The sequence below is a fragment of the Oryctolagus cuniculus genome, chromosome 12 (assembly GCF_051225735.1).
Source record: "Oryctolagus cuniculus isolate XC-2025 breed Fujian yellow rabbit chromosome 12, ASM5122573v1, whole genome shotgun sequence".
NCBI classification, from domain to species: Eukaryota; Metazoa; Chordata; class Mammalia; order Lagomorpha; family Leporidae; genus Oryctolagus; species Oryctolagus cuniculus.
The window spans coordinates 116,013,598-116,030,358 of NC_142878.1; positions in this window are offsets into that span (position 1 = coordinate 116,013,598).

The following is a 16,761-nucleotide window of genomic DNA, read 5'->3' on the forward strand; positions in this document are numbered from 1 at the left end:
AAACTTTTATTTAATGAATATAAATTTCCAAAGTACAGCTTATGGATTACATTGGCTCCCCCTCCATGACTTCCCTCCCATCTGAAACCCTCCCCATTCCCACTCTCTGTCCCCTTCTATTCATAACAAGATTCATTTTCAATTTTCTTTATATACAGAAGATCAGTTTAGTATACATTAAGTAAAGATTTCAACAGTTTCCACCCACATAGAAACACAAAATGAAAAATACTGTTTGAGCACTCTGGCCTCAGAATCAGCCCTAAAGGCATTCGATCTGGCTGAAAAGCCCATGAGAGTATTTCAAGCATGGAAAGCCAAGACACTCTGGCAAAAATAAATAAATAAATAAATAAATAAAAATAAATAAATAAATAAATAAATAAATGAAAGATCTCTGTGAGTGAGATCCCAGTGGAAAGAACAGGTCTTCAAAGAAGGAGGTACCTTTCTCTGAAGGGAGGAGAGAACCTCCACTTTGACTATGACCTTGTCTAAATATGATAAGAGTTGGAGAACTCAAAAGGCTTCCATAGCCTTGGCAACTCATGACTGGAGCCAAGGGAGATTACTGATGTCATAAACAGGAGTGTCAATTTGCAAAGTCAACAACAGGAGTCACTGTGCACTTACTCCTCATGTAGGATCTCTGTCCTTAATGTGCTGTACATTGAGATTTAATGCTATAACGAGTATTCAACCAGTATATTTAACTTCGTGTTTCTATGGGGGTGCAAACTGTTGAAATCTTTACTTAATGTATACTAAACTGATCTTCTGTAAAAAAAAAAAAAATTAACAATTCCCAACTTGACTCTCACTGGGATTAAACATGACAATAGGTCTGATCTGAATTCATCATCATTTAAATATCATCTATTATTTTTCACTTTATGTTTCTGTGTGGGAGCAAACTGTTGAAATCTTTACTTAATGTATGCTAAACTGATCTTCTGTATATGAAGAGAATCGAAAATGAATCTTGATGTGAATGGAAGGGGAGAGGGAGTGGGAAAGGGAAGGGTTGTGGGTGGGAGGGACATTATGGGGAGGAAGCCATTGTAATCAATAAGACGTATTTTGGAAATTTATATTCATTAAATAAAAGTTAAAAAAAGAAAAATACTGTTTGAGTACTCATTATAGCATTACATAACAACATACAGCACATTAAGGACAGAGATCCTATATGAGGAGTAAGTGCACAGTGACTCCTGTTGTTGACTTTACAAATTGACACTCCTGTTTATGGCATCAGTAATCTCCCTTGGCTCCAGTCATGAGTTGCCAAGGCTATGGAAGCCTTTTGAGTTCACCGACTCTTATTTAGACAAGGTCATAGTCAAAATGGAATTTCTCTCCTCCCTTCAGAGAAAGGTACCTCCTTCTTTGAAGACCTGTTCTTTCCACTGGGATCTCACTCACAGAGATCTTTCATTTGGGTCATTTTTTTGCCAGAGTGTCTTGAATTTCCATGCTTGAAATACTCTCATGGGCTTTTCTGCTGGATCCAAATGCATTTAGGGCTGATTCTGAGGCCAGAGTGCTGTTTAGAACATCCGCCATTCTATGATTCTGCTGTGTATCTTGCTTCCCATGTTGGATCATTCTCCCCTTTTTTATTCTGTCAGTAGTATTAGCAAACACTAGACTTGTTTATGTGCTCACTTTGACTCTCAGTCCTTTCATTATGATCAATTGTGAACAGAAATTGATCACTTGGACTAGTGAGAGGGCACTGGTACATGCCACCTTGATGGAATTGAATTGGAATCCCCTAGTGTCTTTCTAACTCTACTGTTTGGGGCAAGTCAGCTTGAGCATGTCCCAAATTGTACATCTCTTCCCTCTCTTATTCCCACTCTTATGTTTAACAGGGATCACATTTCAGTTAATTTTTAACACTTAAGAATAACAGTGTATTAATTACAGAATTAAACCAATAGTATTAAGTACAACAGACAAAAACAAATACTAAGAGGGATAACATATTAAGTTGTTCATTAACAGTCAGGACTATGGCTGATCAAGTCCCCGTTTCTCATAGTGTCCATTTCACTTCAACAGGTTTCCTTTTTGGTGTTCAGTCAGTTGTCACCAATCAGGGAGAACATATGGTATTTGTCCCTTTGGGACTGGCTTATTTCACTCAGCATGATGTGTTCCAGATTCCTCCATTTTGTTGCAAATGACTGGATTTCATTGTTTCTTACTGCGGTATAGTATTCTAAGGAGTACATATCCCATAATTTCTTTATCCAGTCTACCGTGGATGGGCATTTAGGTTGGTTCCAGGTCTTAGCTATTGTGAATTGAGCTGCAATAAACATTATGGTGTAGACATCTTTATTATTTGCCAATTTAATTTCCTTTGGATAAATCCCAAGGAGTGGGATGGCTGGGTCGAATGGTAGGGTTATCTTCAGGTTTCTGAGGAATCTCCAGACTGACTTCCATAGTGGCTTGACAGTTTGCATTCCCACCAACAGTGGGTTAGTGTCCCTTTTTCCCCACATCCTCGCCAGCATCTGTTGTTGGTAGATTTCTGTATGTGAGTCATTCTAACCGGGGTGAGGTGAAACCTCACTGTGGTCTTGATTTGCATTTCCCTGATTGCCAGTGACCTTGAACATTTTTCTATGTGCCTGTTGGCCATTTGGATTTCCTCTTTTGAAAAATGTCTATTGAGGTCCTTGGCCCATCTCTTAAGTGGGTTGTTGGTTTTGTTTTTGTGGAGTTTCTTGATCTCTTTGTAGATTCTGGTTATTAACCCTTTATCTTTGCATAGTTTGCAAATATTTTTTCCCATTCTGTCGGTTGTCTCTTCACTCTCCTGACTGTTTCTTTTGTAGTACAGAAACTTCTCAATTTGATGCAATCCCAATAGTTGATTTTGGCTTTGACTGCCTGTGCCTCCCAGGTCTTTTCCAGAAACTCTTTGCCTGTGCCAATATCTTGAAGGGTTTCTCCAATGTTCTCTAATAACTTGATGGTATCTGGTCATAGATTTAGTTCTTTAATGCACGTTGAGTGGATTTTTGTGTAAGGTGTAAGGTAGGGGTCTTGCTTCATGCTTCTGCAGGTGGAAATCCAGTTTTCCCAGCACCATTTATTGAATAGACTGTCCTTGCTCCAGGAATTGGTCTTAGATCCTTGACCAAATGTAAGTTGGATGTAGAAGTTCGGGTTGGTTTCTGGTGTTTCAATTCTGTTCCATTGGTCTATCCATCTGTTTCTGTACCAGTACCATGCTGTTTTGATTACAACTGCCCTGTAGTATGTCCTGAAATCTGGTATTGTAATGCCTCTAACTTCGTTTTTGTTGTACAAGATTGCTTTAGCTATTCGAGGTCTCTTGTGCCTCCATATGAATTTCAGCACCATTTTTTCTAGATCTGAGAAGAATGTCTTTGGTATCTTGATTGGCATTGCATTGAATCTATAAATTGCTTTTGGGAGAATGACATTTTGATGATGTTGATTCTTCCAATCCATGAGCATGGAAGATTTTTCCATTTCTTGGTATCCTCTTCTATTTCTTTCTTTAAGATTTTGTAATTCTCATCGTACAGATCTTGAACTCCTTGGTTAAGTTTATTCCAAGGTATTTGATTGTTTTTGTAGCTATTGTGAATGGGATTGATCTTAGAAGTTCTTTCTCAGCTGTGGCATTGCTTGTGTATACAAAGGCTGTTGATTTTTGTGCATTGATTTTATATCCTGCCACTTTGCCAAACTCCTCTATGAGTTCCCATAGTCTCTTAGTAGAGTTCTTGGGCTCCCCTAAGTAAAGAATCATATCGTCTGCAAAGAGGGATAGTTTGAGTTCTTCCTTCCCAATGTGTATCCCTTTAATTTCTTTTTCTTGCCTAATAGCTCTGGCTAGAACCTCCAGAACTATATTGAATAGCAGTGGTGAGAGTGGGCATCCCTATCTGGTACCAGATCTCAGTGGAAATGCTTCCAACTTTTCCCCATTCAATAGGATGCTGGCCGTGGGTTTTTCATAAATTGCTTTGATTATATTGAGGAATGTTCCTTCTATACCCAATTTGCTTAGAGTTTTCATCATGAAAGGGTGTTGAATTTTATCAAATGCTTTCTCTGCATCTATTGAGATAATCATATGATTTTTCTTCTGCAGTCTGGTAATGTGGTGTATCACATTGATTCATTTGCACAAACTGAACCATCCCTGCATAACAGGGATAAATCCCACTTGGTCTGGGTGGATGATTTTCCTGATGTGTTGTTGTATTCTATTGGCGAGAATTTTATTGAGGATTTTTGCATCTATGTTCATCAGGGATATTGGTCTGTAATTTTCTTTCAGTGCTGCATCTTCCTCTGGCTTAGGGATTAAGGTGATGCTGGCTTCATAGAAAGAATTTGGAAGGATTCCCTCTTTCAATTGTTCTGAATAGTTTGAGAAGAAATGGATTTAGTTCTTCTTTAAATGTCTGGTAGAATTCAGCAGTGAATCCATCTGGTCCTGGGCTTTTCTTTGTTGGGAGGGCCTTTATTACTGTTTCAATTTCTGTCTCAGTTATGGGTCTATTTGGGTTTTCCTTGTCTTCATGGTTCAATTTAGGTAGATTGCATGTGTCCAGGAATCTATCCATTTCTGATAGATTTTCCTGTTTGCTGGCATACAACTCTTTGTAGTAGTTTCTGATGATTCTTTTTATTTCTGTGGTGTCTGTTGTTACGTTTCCTGTTTCATCTCTGATTTTATTGATTTGGGTCTTTTCTCTTCTTTTTTTAGTTAGTTGGGCCAATGAGATGTCAATTTTTTTTTTATTTTTTCAAAAAACCAGCTCTTCGCTTGGCTGATTTTTTGTAATTTTTTTATTCAATCCTGTTGATTTCTTCTCTGATTTTAATTATTTCTCTTCTCCTACTACATTTGGGTCTGGTTTGCTGCAGTTTTTCTAGGTCCTAGAGATGCACTGAAAGCTGATTTATTTGGTACCTTTCCAATTTCTTGATATAGGCACCTATTGCTATAAACTTGCCTCTCAATACTGCTTTTGCCGTATCCCATAAGTTTTGATATGTTGTGTTGTTATCCTCATTTACTTCCAGAAGGTTTTTGATTTCTCTTTTGATTTCTTGAATGACCCAGTGTTCATTCAGGAGCCTGTTGTTCAGTCTCCATGTGTTTGCATACTTTCTAGGGGTTCCTGAGTTGCTAATTTCCAACTTCATTCTGCTGTGGTCTGAGAAGCTGCATGGTATGATTCTAATTCTTTTGGATTTGCTGAGACTTGCTTTATGGCCTCATATGTGATCAATCCTCGAAAAGGTTCCATGCACTGCTGAGAAGAATGTAAAGTCTTTAGATGTAGGATTGAAAGTTCTGTAGATATCTGTTAGATCCATTTGGGCAATAGTGTCAATTAAATCTGCTGTTTCCTTCATCTTCTGTCCTGATGATCTGTCTATTTCTGAGAGTGGAGTATTGAAGTCCCCCAGTACAATTGGATTGGAATCTAAGTCTCCCTTTAAGTCCCTTAACATATCTTTTAAATAGACTGGTGCCCTGTAATTAGGTGCATATACATTTATAATAGTTACATACTCCTGTTGAATTGAATCCTTAATCATTATATAGTGCCCCTCTTTGTCTTCTCCTAACAGTTTTTCTATTAAAGTTTATTTTGTCTGATATTAATATGGCTACATCTGCTAATTTTTTTTGGTTTCTGTTGGCATGGAATATCTTCTTCCAACCTTTTACTTTCAGTCTTCATGTATCTTTGTCAGAAAGATGTGTTTCTTGTAGGCAGCAAATAGTTGGTTTTTGTTCCTTAATCCATTCAGCCAGTCTGTACCTTTTGACTGGCGAGTTAAGTCCATTAACATTTAATTTGACTATTGATACATAGTGACTTTGCCCTGCCATTTTCCCAAAGATATTTTCTAGTATATGCTTTGAGCTTCCTATGCTCTTTTACTGGTAGGTTTTCTTCCTTTACCTTCTTTCATATTGATGGCCATGTTTCTGTGTTTCTGAGTGTTGCACATCTTTAAGCATCTTTTGCAGGGCTGGATGAGTGGCGACAAACTCTTTCAATTTCTGTTTGCTATGAAAGGTCTTTATTTCACCTTCATTCACACATGAAAGCTTAGCAGGATATAAATTCTGGACTGGAAATTTTTCTCTCTTAGTCCCTGGGCTATGTCTTGCCATTCCCACCTAGCCTGTAGTGTTTCTGATGAGAAGTCAGCTGTGAGTCTGATTGGAGATCCTCTGAGAGTAATTTGACGTTTCTCTGTTGCACATTTTAGGATCTTTATGCTTCACTGTGGTGAGTTTAATTACAACATGTCGTGGTCATGTTTACTAGGGGTTACTAGGGGTTCTATGAGCTTCCTGTACTAGAATGTCTCTGTCCTTCTCCAAACCTGGAAATTTTCTGCTAATATCTCACTAAAAAGGCCTTCTAATCCTTTCTCTCCATGCCTTCAGGAACTCCTAGAACTTGAATGTTGGTTTTTTAATAGTATCCTGAAGATTCCTGACAATATTTTTTAGATTTCTAATTTCCTCTTCTTTTCTTTGGTTTGACTGTATGTTTTCCTGTTCTCTGTCTTCTAAGTCCGATAATCTCTCTTCTGTTTCACTGACTCTGTTTTTTAGACTCTCTAATGTGTTTGTTATTTAATCTATTGAGTTCTTCATTTCATTTTGATTTCTCTTCACTAGCACACTTTTCTGTTCTACTAGTTTCTGCATTTCATTTTGATTCTTCCTTAAAATTCATTTTCACGAGAGAGATTTTCTATCCTGTCCAATAATGATTTCTGTAGTTCAAGGATTTGCTTTTGAAAACTTCTAAATGTTCTTATCATAAATTTTTTGAAATCCGTATCTTGCATTTCTTCTATCTCATCATCTTCATAATCTTGGCTTGGGGTGTTTTGTTTATTTGTAGGCATAATAGTGTCTTTGTTGATCTTGTTCCCTTGATTTTTGTGTTTGTTGCTTGGCATTGTTAGTTCTTCTTCCCTCACTGTGAGTTTTTTTTTTAATACTATGTCTGTGTTAAGTGGACTGCCTGCTGTTGGAGGAGCCTTGGAGGCTTGAGATGGGTGTGGCCAGAAAGCTCTGCTTGGTTCTTCCGGGTTAAGGGTGTGCAAAGGTGACACCTTCAGGTTATGCGTGGTAAATCTCTCTCTTTTTATTTATTTATTTATTTAATTTTTTAAACGTTTATTTAATGAATATAAATTTCCAAAATACGGCTTATGGATTACAATGGCTTCCTCCCCATAACGTCCCTCCCACCCACAACCCTCCCCTTTCCCACTCCTTCTCCCCTTCCATTCACATCAAGATTCATTTTCGATTCTCTTCATATGCAGAAGATCAGTTTAGCATACATTAAGTAAAGATTTCAACAGTTTGCTCCCACACAGAAACATAAAGTGAAAAATACTGTTTGAGTACTAGTTATAGCATTAAATCTCAATGTACAGCACACTAGGACAAAGATCCTACATGAGGAGTAAGTGCACAGTGACTCCTGTTGTTGACTTAACAAATTGACACTCTTGTTTATGGCATTGGTAATCACCCTAGGCTCTTGTCATGAGCTGCCAAGGCTATGGAAGTCCCCTGAGTTCACTGACTCTGATAATTTTTAGATAAGGCCATGGTCAAAGTGGAAGTTCTCTCCTCCCTTCAGAGAAAGGTACCTCCTTCTTTGATGACCCGTTCTTTCCACTGGGATCTCACTCGTGGAGATCTTTCATTTAGGTTTTTTTTTTTTTTTTCCCTAGAGTGTCTTGGCTTTCCATGCCTGAAATACTCTCATGGGCTTTTCTGCTGGAGCCAAATGCCTTTAGGGCTGATTCTGAGGCCAGAGTGCTGTTAGGACATTTGCCATTCTATGGGTCTGCTGTGTATCTCACTTCCCATGTTGGATCATTCTCTCCCTTTTTTATTCTATCAGCTAGTATTTGCAGACACTATTCTTGTTTATGTGATCCCTTTGGTTCTTAGTCCTATCATTATGATCAATTGTGAACAGAAATTGATCACTGGGACTAGTGAGATGGCATTGATACATGCCACCTTGATGGGATTGAATTGGAATCCCCTCTTATGTTTATAACTCTACCATTTGAGGTAAGTCAGGTTGAGCATGTCCCGAATTGCACATCTCTTCCCTCTCTTATTCCCACTTTTATATTTAACAGTGATCATTTTTCAGTTAAGTTTCAGCACTTAAGAATAATTGTGTATTGATTATAGTATTCAACCAAAAGCATTAAGTAGAACAAACAAACAAAATACTAAGAGGGATAACATATCAAGTTGCTCATCAGCAGTCAGGGTGAGGGCTGATCAAGTCACCATAATTTTTTTTTATCAGGAGGTAAGTAATACCACACAGCTGAGCAGAATTGATGGTATTTAGCTTCCAATCTCTGGCTTCTGCCCAAAGAATCTGTGTGGGCTCAGTTTCTCCTGCAGACTCCCACTGGGTTGCCTAGGCCACTGAATTGTAGCACCTCAGTTCATTAGCTCTACCCTTTTGTTATGTATATCCAGAATGGCACCTGCTCTTTGTCTCTTGCTCACCTTTGCAAGGTCAGTGGAGAGAGAAACTTGCCCATACCAGTACCTCCCGACTTTTTTTTTCTTCCTTCTCTCCTGTAGTCAGTCTGATGAACTTTCCCTCCTCAAGCCTGCTTCCCTCTAGACTCTGTCCACCGTTTCCCCACCAATGTCTCAGGTTACTGAGTTCACCTCCCCTTCCAGCACTGATGTGTGGACTCAGAGCTGTGGGCGTCCCTGCTCTCCCCGCTGGTCGTCTGTGTCACATCCACTAGATCCAGAAGTGTTTCCTCTGCATTTTTTCCCCCAAGCCTTTCCCTGTGATTACTGTAATTCCTCTTTTGTCAACCTATCTTTTCCCAGATTATCAGTGCACATCCTCACTATTCTGCCATCTTGGCTCCACCCCTAATTCCATATACTCTTAAAGAAATACCTCATTTTCCTTATATGAAACAATTAAAAAGTTGTACTAATTACCATTGTAAGGTAAAATACTGCCTCCTAATCACTCCACTTAGAATGACAATATGCCAATTCATGGGGCTGGTGCTGTGGCACAGTGGGTCAAAGCCCTGGCCTGAATGCCGGCATCCCATATGGGCACCAGTTCTAGTCCTGCTGCTCCTCTCCTGATCCGGCTCTCTGCTATGGCCTGGGAAAGCAGTAGAAGATGGTCCAAGTCCTTGGGCCCCTGCACTCATGTGGAAGACCCAGAAGAAGATCCTGGCTTTGGATAGGCTCAGCTCAGTCCATTGTGAACATTTGAGGAGTGAACCAGCAGATGGAAGACCTCTCTCTCTCTGTCTCTACCTCTCTCTGTAACTCTATCAAATAAATAAAATCAATCTTTAAAAAATGCCAATTTTCATATTTCTAGATTATGTTTGTATGAATAAACTGCTTCCAAAGATCAGAATTTTAGTTGTGATACTAATTTAAGTATTTTAACACCCCTTAATGTTACACACCAAGAACGATGTTTTGAGTTTATTTTGTTGACAATAATTATGCATACCTATGGACTGCAGTGAGAGAGTTTAATTCATGCATACAATGTGTACTGAATAGATTGGAGTAAACAACATTTTCCCTTCTCTGCCATTATACTTCAGGGCCTTGGAGCATCTTTCCTCTATTTGTTCCTAAAATATGGGATAGCTTACAGTGGACTATAGTCACCCACAATGCTATGTAACACAAGGAACTCACTATCATCTAGCTCTGATTTGGTACCAATTACTCCATGAAGTTTTTAAAGAATTTCTCAATTAATTAGTTTCAAAGAAAAAGAGACACACAGAGAAACAGAGAGAGAGAGGGGGAGAGGGAGAAGGAGAGAGAAAGAGAGGACATTCTCATCCACTGATTCAAATCACCAACATCTAAAACTGTGGCTTTGCCAGACTTTTATAATGATTTAGGTATGACTCCAAATGTACAGGTGACAAAAGCAAAAATAAGGAAGTAGGACTGCAAAAAAATCAAGTTCTACATACTAAAGGAAAAGCTGAAAAGTGAAAGCAAGGAATGAGAGAAAATACTGGCAAATCATAGCTGATTAAAGGATTAATATAAAGAATAGACACAATTCAAAAGGAAATATTGTAATAAAAAATGGACAAAGGATCGGATCAGTTTTTCCATAAGCAGCCAACAGGCATTTAAAAGGGTCTCAGCACTGCGCTCAAGACCACAATGGTTATGATCACACGTATGTAAAAATAGCTATTATAAAAAAGTAAAAAAACATAAATATTGAACCAGCATTGGAGAAAAGGGAACATATAAATTGTTTATAGAAATGTAAATTAGTACATCCACTATGGAGAACACTATGGAGGTGTCTCAAATAAAATTAAAAATGGAGCTAACAAATGATAAAGCATTCCCACTATTGGATGTGCATCTAAAGAAATAAAATTACTATCTCAAAGATACAACTGCACAACCATGTTCATGTGAGCATTATTCACACGAATAAGATATATAAATAAACATTGTCTATCAACAGATGAGTAGAGAAAATGCCAGACACACACAATGGAGTCACATTCAACCTTAACAAGGAAATTCTGACATTTTGTCACAATCTGGATTGAAAAGTTTGAATATACCATTGGGCTGATTGAAATGTCACAGAAAGATAAATACCACACAATCTCCCTTATTTATGGAATCTCAGAAAGTCAGACTTAAGCACAGAAGAGAATAGTGCTTACTAGGTGCTGAGAGTGAAGGAAATGGAAGATGTTAGTTGAATGACACACATTTACAGTTAGGAGAAAATGTACAGCTCAGAAATGTTATGAATATATGATTAGATATTCACAACTTGTTAAGGCACTAGGTTTTCTTTTAAAAACTATGTAAGGTGATGGATATATTAGTTTGATTTTCCTAATCATTTCAGAATGTATATGTACAAGGGAACTCCAAAAGGTTTGGAAAAACAGGATTAAACAGTGAAATTTCCATAAATTTTTAAAAAGTCTCTTCACATATCAAAACTTCAAGGTGCAGGCCTTGAATATCTACAAATTTTGTTTGTCAATTATACTCCAATAACTTTGAAAACAATCACCCTACATCAAAATTAAAACTCAAAAAAAAAAAAAAAGGTTTATATCTTTGGGGTTGGGAAGGTTTTCATGGAACAGAAACAGTTTTAAAAACATTGATAAATGTGACTAGCTAAAATTTCTTATTTGAAAGTTCAGGGAATATGTAAAGGCTCAGATGACATCCAAGACCAAAATACAGTGTCGTCTTGTCCCCCCTAAAACCTCTACCAAAGCCCTGATCAAAATAAAACTGTTTCATTAACTTACCTGGTCTGTGACGCTGTTGTTACCAACAGAAAACGTGGTCAGACTCCCAGAAAGAGCTACGCTAAGAAGTCAAGGGCCATGAGCTGAGACTCAGCTTCTGAACTATTCAGAAAACTTGGGGAATGCTGTCACCCCGGGGAGAAGAGGAACTGAGGATCCAATAAGTGACAGCTCTTCGCTGCAGGAACCCAGCACACAACCCATATGCTCCATAATGACCATCCTGTCCCCACTGCACAATCGGGGAAGACAAGGGGATGCCACCAACAGCTGCCCAGGGATGGCCCCTGGACTGTGAGCAGGAAAGGAACAGGACGCCGGGGTCCCGGGTGCCAGTCCAGCCCCCGTACTGCAGACCAGAAGGGGCTGAGTGGAGGGTCGTATCAGCAATGAGAGGGGGCCTACAGGCTCCAGCGACAACTTCTGGGAAGCCCACATCCTGCCAGCCTTTTCTGACAACTTCCCCACCCTGCCTTCCCCTCTCCTCAAGCTCAGCCCCACGCACCATGTCCCGAGGTCCTAGGTGAGCAGCTTCCTGCGATGGAAGAAGGTACGAGAACAATGGACGTGGGCTACATTCAGAGTTCTGAGTGTTGGAGCCCCCTCCTTGGGCCTCTCCACCACGGAACTGGTTGACTACTATGATGTCAAGATTCCGTGGGATTACGTAGCACTTATGCTACCACACCTGATTGGACAGCTTGCCTAGCTGTGAGGATGCACACATCATAAAAGATGCAGCCAATCAGTGTGCTGCATAACTCCAGGTCTTGCTGGAGGCAGAAGCAAGAAGGAGTCTTGGGTTCATTTCTGAAACTTCGTCCTCTTGCGCACCACCCTCCCTGCAGCGAGAGGTGGGATCTCCTCTCTGGTCCTGCTCACTGCTGGGCTCCCACCTGCATCTTCCTGAGAGGCTCCTACTTGGAGCTTGCAGTAAACTAACTCAGGTCGGTTACCATTTAATGGCTGTTTATTGGCTTCAGAGCCTTTCTTTTTGCATCATCTATGTGATACTTTTTCTGTTGAATCATCTGTGGTTTTTTAAGTATTGATTTAAAGAATATTTAAGGATATCACAAAATTGAATCCTCCAATTTCACTTGTTTTTTTTTTTTAGTCTGCCTGTCCTTTATTATTATTTTCTGTTTCCTGCTAGTACTTAGTAATTAGAACACACACACACACACGTATGTATAATTCTTCCAGTAATCTCATTTATCAGTTTTTAGATTTTTATGGATTATCTCCGTATATAAGCATCACCCAGGATATTCACATTTTATGACTTAGAAATTGATCTTTATACCATGTAATTACTTTTTGCTGTTTTATTTCCTTTATTACACCTGTAGTAGAAAGTCTGAGAGAGAGTGCAGGAATCATGGCCTAGGTTTACTGTAAGGAAAAAAGCTTTCAATGAGCCCTTATTATTTGCGTCATTTGCTGTAGGTTCATTTCACTCTCAGGCACAGTAAAGAAGTCGCTGGCTTTTTTGTTGTTGCTCTGCTAGCAGTTTTCTCTTTCCTAGCTGCTGAACTTCACTAAATGCTTTCCAACACGAAATCTAAATGACCATGGGATTTTCTTCTTGCGATTTGTACCTGCCTGGAAGGCCTGTCTGGGAATGTTAACCACCCTTGCATTTTTTATTATGTCCCTGCTTCCTATTGATATATTTTCTTAGATGATTTCATTTATTACATTAATACTTTTCTGAGGATATTAGTAGCTCTGTTTATGAAAGAGATGCTTTTTTTTTTTTTTGGCAGGCAGAGTGGACAGTGAGAGAGAGAGAGAGAGAGAAAGGTCTTCCTTTGCCGTTGGTTCACCCTCCAATGGCCGCCGCGGCTGGTGCGCTGCGGCCGGCGCACCGCGCTGATCCGATGGCAGGAGCCAGGTACTTATCCTGGTCTCCCATGCAGGTGCAGGGCCCAAGCACTTGGGCCATCCTCCACTGCACTCCCTGGCCACAGCAGAGAGCTGGCCTGGAAGAGGGGCAACCGGGACAGAATCCGGCGCCCCAACTGGGACTAGAACCCGGTGTGCTGGTGCCGCAAGGCGGAGGATTAGCTTAGTGAGCTGCAGCGCCAGCCGAAAAGAGATGCTTTTAAAAACTTAATTTTTATTTCAAGTCTTGATCCAAAAATTTATTTTTTTAATTTCTTTTTTTTAAGATTTATTTTATGTATTTGAAAGACAGAGTTACCGAGAGAGGTAGAGACAGAGAGAGAGAGGTCTTCCACCCACTGGTTCACTCCCCAGATGGCTGCAACAGCCAGAGCTGCACTGATCCAAAGCCAGGAGCCAGGATCTTCTTCTGGGTCTCCCACATGGGCGCAAAGGCCCAAGGACTTGGGCCATCTTCTACTGCTTTTCCCAGGCCATAGCAGAGAGCAAGATTGGAAGAGGAGCAGCCAAGACTAGAACCGGCATCCATATGGGATGCTGGCACTTCAGGCCAGGGTTTTAACCTGCTGTGCCACAGCGCCAGCCCCCTTTTTTAATTTCAAGTCTTGGCCTGCTTGCACCATCCTCACTGTAATGGTGGTTTTCCAAAAGAAACTAAAAAATAGGCTTTGCTTATTTTCACTTTGGGTAGGTCTTTGAAATGTAAATTTGTTTTTTCTTCGGTAAAATTTTGAAGTATTCTCTAATTCTGGACCTGAAATTGTCATTGTGTGACTTTCTGGGTTGACCGTTTGGAGTTTTCAAAATGTGATTCAACTTACTTGCGTTATATAGGAGTTTTTCTATTTTATGTTATATTTGTGTTTTGGAAACCTGATTTTCAAAATAGGGTGGATATTGATCTCTGTAGTCAAATTTTACTCCTAGGAATTTCATATCTTTCTCTAGTATCTTGGTCAAAGCTATAATCTCTACAAAAGAATGATACTGTTTTAATTCCTAAACTGGTTATTTGTGTTACCTTCCCCATTTGTTCCTTAATTGTTTTTTCCTAATGGTTAACTTTGTTAACATTTTTCTTAAAAAAAAGTCATTGTGTCCTTGTTTATTTGTGGTACATTGTATAGCATTTCATACATGTCTGCTGTTCCCTTTTTTCTTCTTTTTCTTCAATACTCTGATATTTTTTGTTTATAATTAACAAGGGAGCTGTAATGATTGATTTTCAGTTTTATTCTAACATAAGCATTTAAGGTTATAAACAATCTCTAAGCACTGGTTTACTGCATCCTCTTTATTCCTTCATGTGTTCCCAACCTGTTTCCATCACAGGCTCCAGTTCTGAAACCCACATGTACTGACTGGTAAATTAGTGCTTCAGCCATTAGAGACCCACTTTTTACACTTGTGTGCCCAGGTAATCACAGCCCATCAGCTACCCTTTCCATGTCTGCAAAAGGGCTATGGTCCCTTAAAATATATCACATCTTGATTTCTTTTAGAGAAGCAGATGAAATTTCCCAAACAGCCCACGTTAGACATTTCTATATATACTACTGGCTACATCTGAGTTGTTGTTTCTAAATCAATCTTTCATAGCAAACAGAACTGCTCTGATTGTCAGTTTTTTTTCTTTATGGTGTTACCGGCTAATTACCAACTTGTGTTGATGCTAGTGAGATTCACATACCTGATTTTTCTATTAATTAATTTGACATTCTGGAGTGGCCTGAATGTCAAAATTCTGCTCTCATAGAGCATATTTGAAGAAAGTGGTATAAATTATAGCTTTGTGTAAAATAGTTTAAATATTTGAAGTGCTCTGGATAAAAAATAAAATAATGTGATAGGTCCCAGTGGAGAGGACAAGGGTTGCTTTAGCCAGAAGAGTTTGAAAGTCCTCACTAATGGATAATACGTGATCTTAAAACATAACAATGGGGAGTAACTTTCAGTGCAGAAGCTAGGAAAAGAGCATCTAAGCTGCAGAAGTGAAAAGCAAATTTAAAGATTTTAATGAGGGGGGAAATATATATGTATAATTAATGGATAAAAGAGGAAAGATTTGGAAGATGAAGAAAAAAGTGAAACATGGTGACTACACTTCAAAATGTTTTCTCCAAAATTTTTGAGAAAAATTTAAAGAATTTTAACTTTTAAAAATATGCATTATGATGTATATGGTAATTCACTTTATTAAACCATTTTACAATGTGTATAAATTCCAAAACAATATGTACAATGGCCATTCAAGGAATTCATGTAAAATGCATTGAGAGATTATTTTGATTCAAAAACTCTTATATCATATAGATTTTTATAATGGACATTTTCAATAAGTTTTTAAAAATCACCCAGATTCATGAATTTCAAATTTTAATGCACCAAAATAAACTTACCTTTGAATCCCATTCCCATCTTATTTTTTAAAATACACATTGTTGGGGCCAGCGCTGTGGCTCACTTGGCTAATCCTCTGCCTGCAGTGCCGGCATCCCGTATGGACACCAGGTTCTAGTCTTGGTTGCTCCTCTTCCAGTCCAGCTCTCTGCTGTGGCCTGGGAGGGCAGTGGAGGATGGCCCAAGTGCTTGGGCTCCTGCACCTTCATGGAAGACTGGGAAGAGCACCTGGCTCCTGGCTTTGGGCTGATGCAGCACCGGCCGTAGTGGCCATTTGGGGAGTGAACCAACAGAAGGAAGACCTTTCTCTCTGTCTCTCTCTCTCTCACTGTCTATAACTCTACCTGTCAAATAAAAAAAAAAACACACACGCATTGTTCATAGTAAATGAATGTATGATGTATATATTTTATTTTTAATTGAAATCTATTTTTTCCAATAAATAAATAAGAAACATAAATGAGACTCTATTAGTGGATTTTAAGGATGGAGATCTTTCTTTGTCTCGGGTGACTTTAAGAGATCACTTCTCTTGTTGACAATGTGTAGACTAATCCTGTTGGGTGCTCCAACAATGACTTATATATTCTTTTCTGATAGATATTTGAATTTTCCCCCTATTGTTTTCCTGCTTATTTGTTGATGGGTTACTATTTTAAGAAACACTGAGAGGAACATTATGTGCCCATTATGTCTTTGTGGTCTATTCCTTTTATTTCCTTAGAATAAATTCCTAAAAATGAAATTATTAGGTAAAAGAATGTAATCATTCTATTCTTTCATCAGAAAAGATACTCTATTCTTGGGAGTCATGGTTCTTGGGCTGTGACCATTTGAGAAAAGTGAAATAGAAGTTCTTGTTATGGAAGTATTGCTCCTGCCTTCTTGTTTTTTGATTAGGAACCATAGTTTGGGAATTATTAATACATCCAGCTGATGAGGAAAACTTTTCCCTTCAGTAGAATGTTACTACAACAATGTAAAAGTCAAGGTAGGATTATAAAAGAAGGAAAATTAAATGAAATATTAACAAAGATAAAGAAGACATTTTACAAA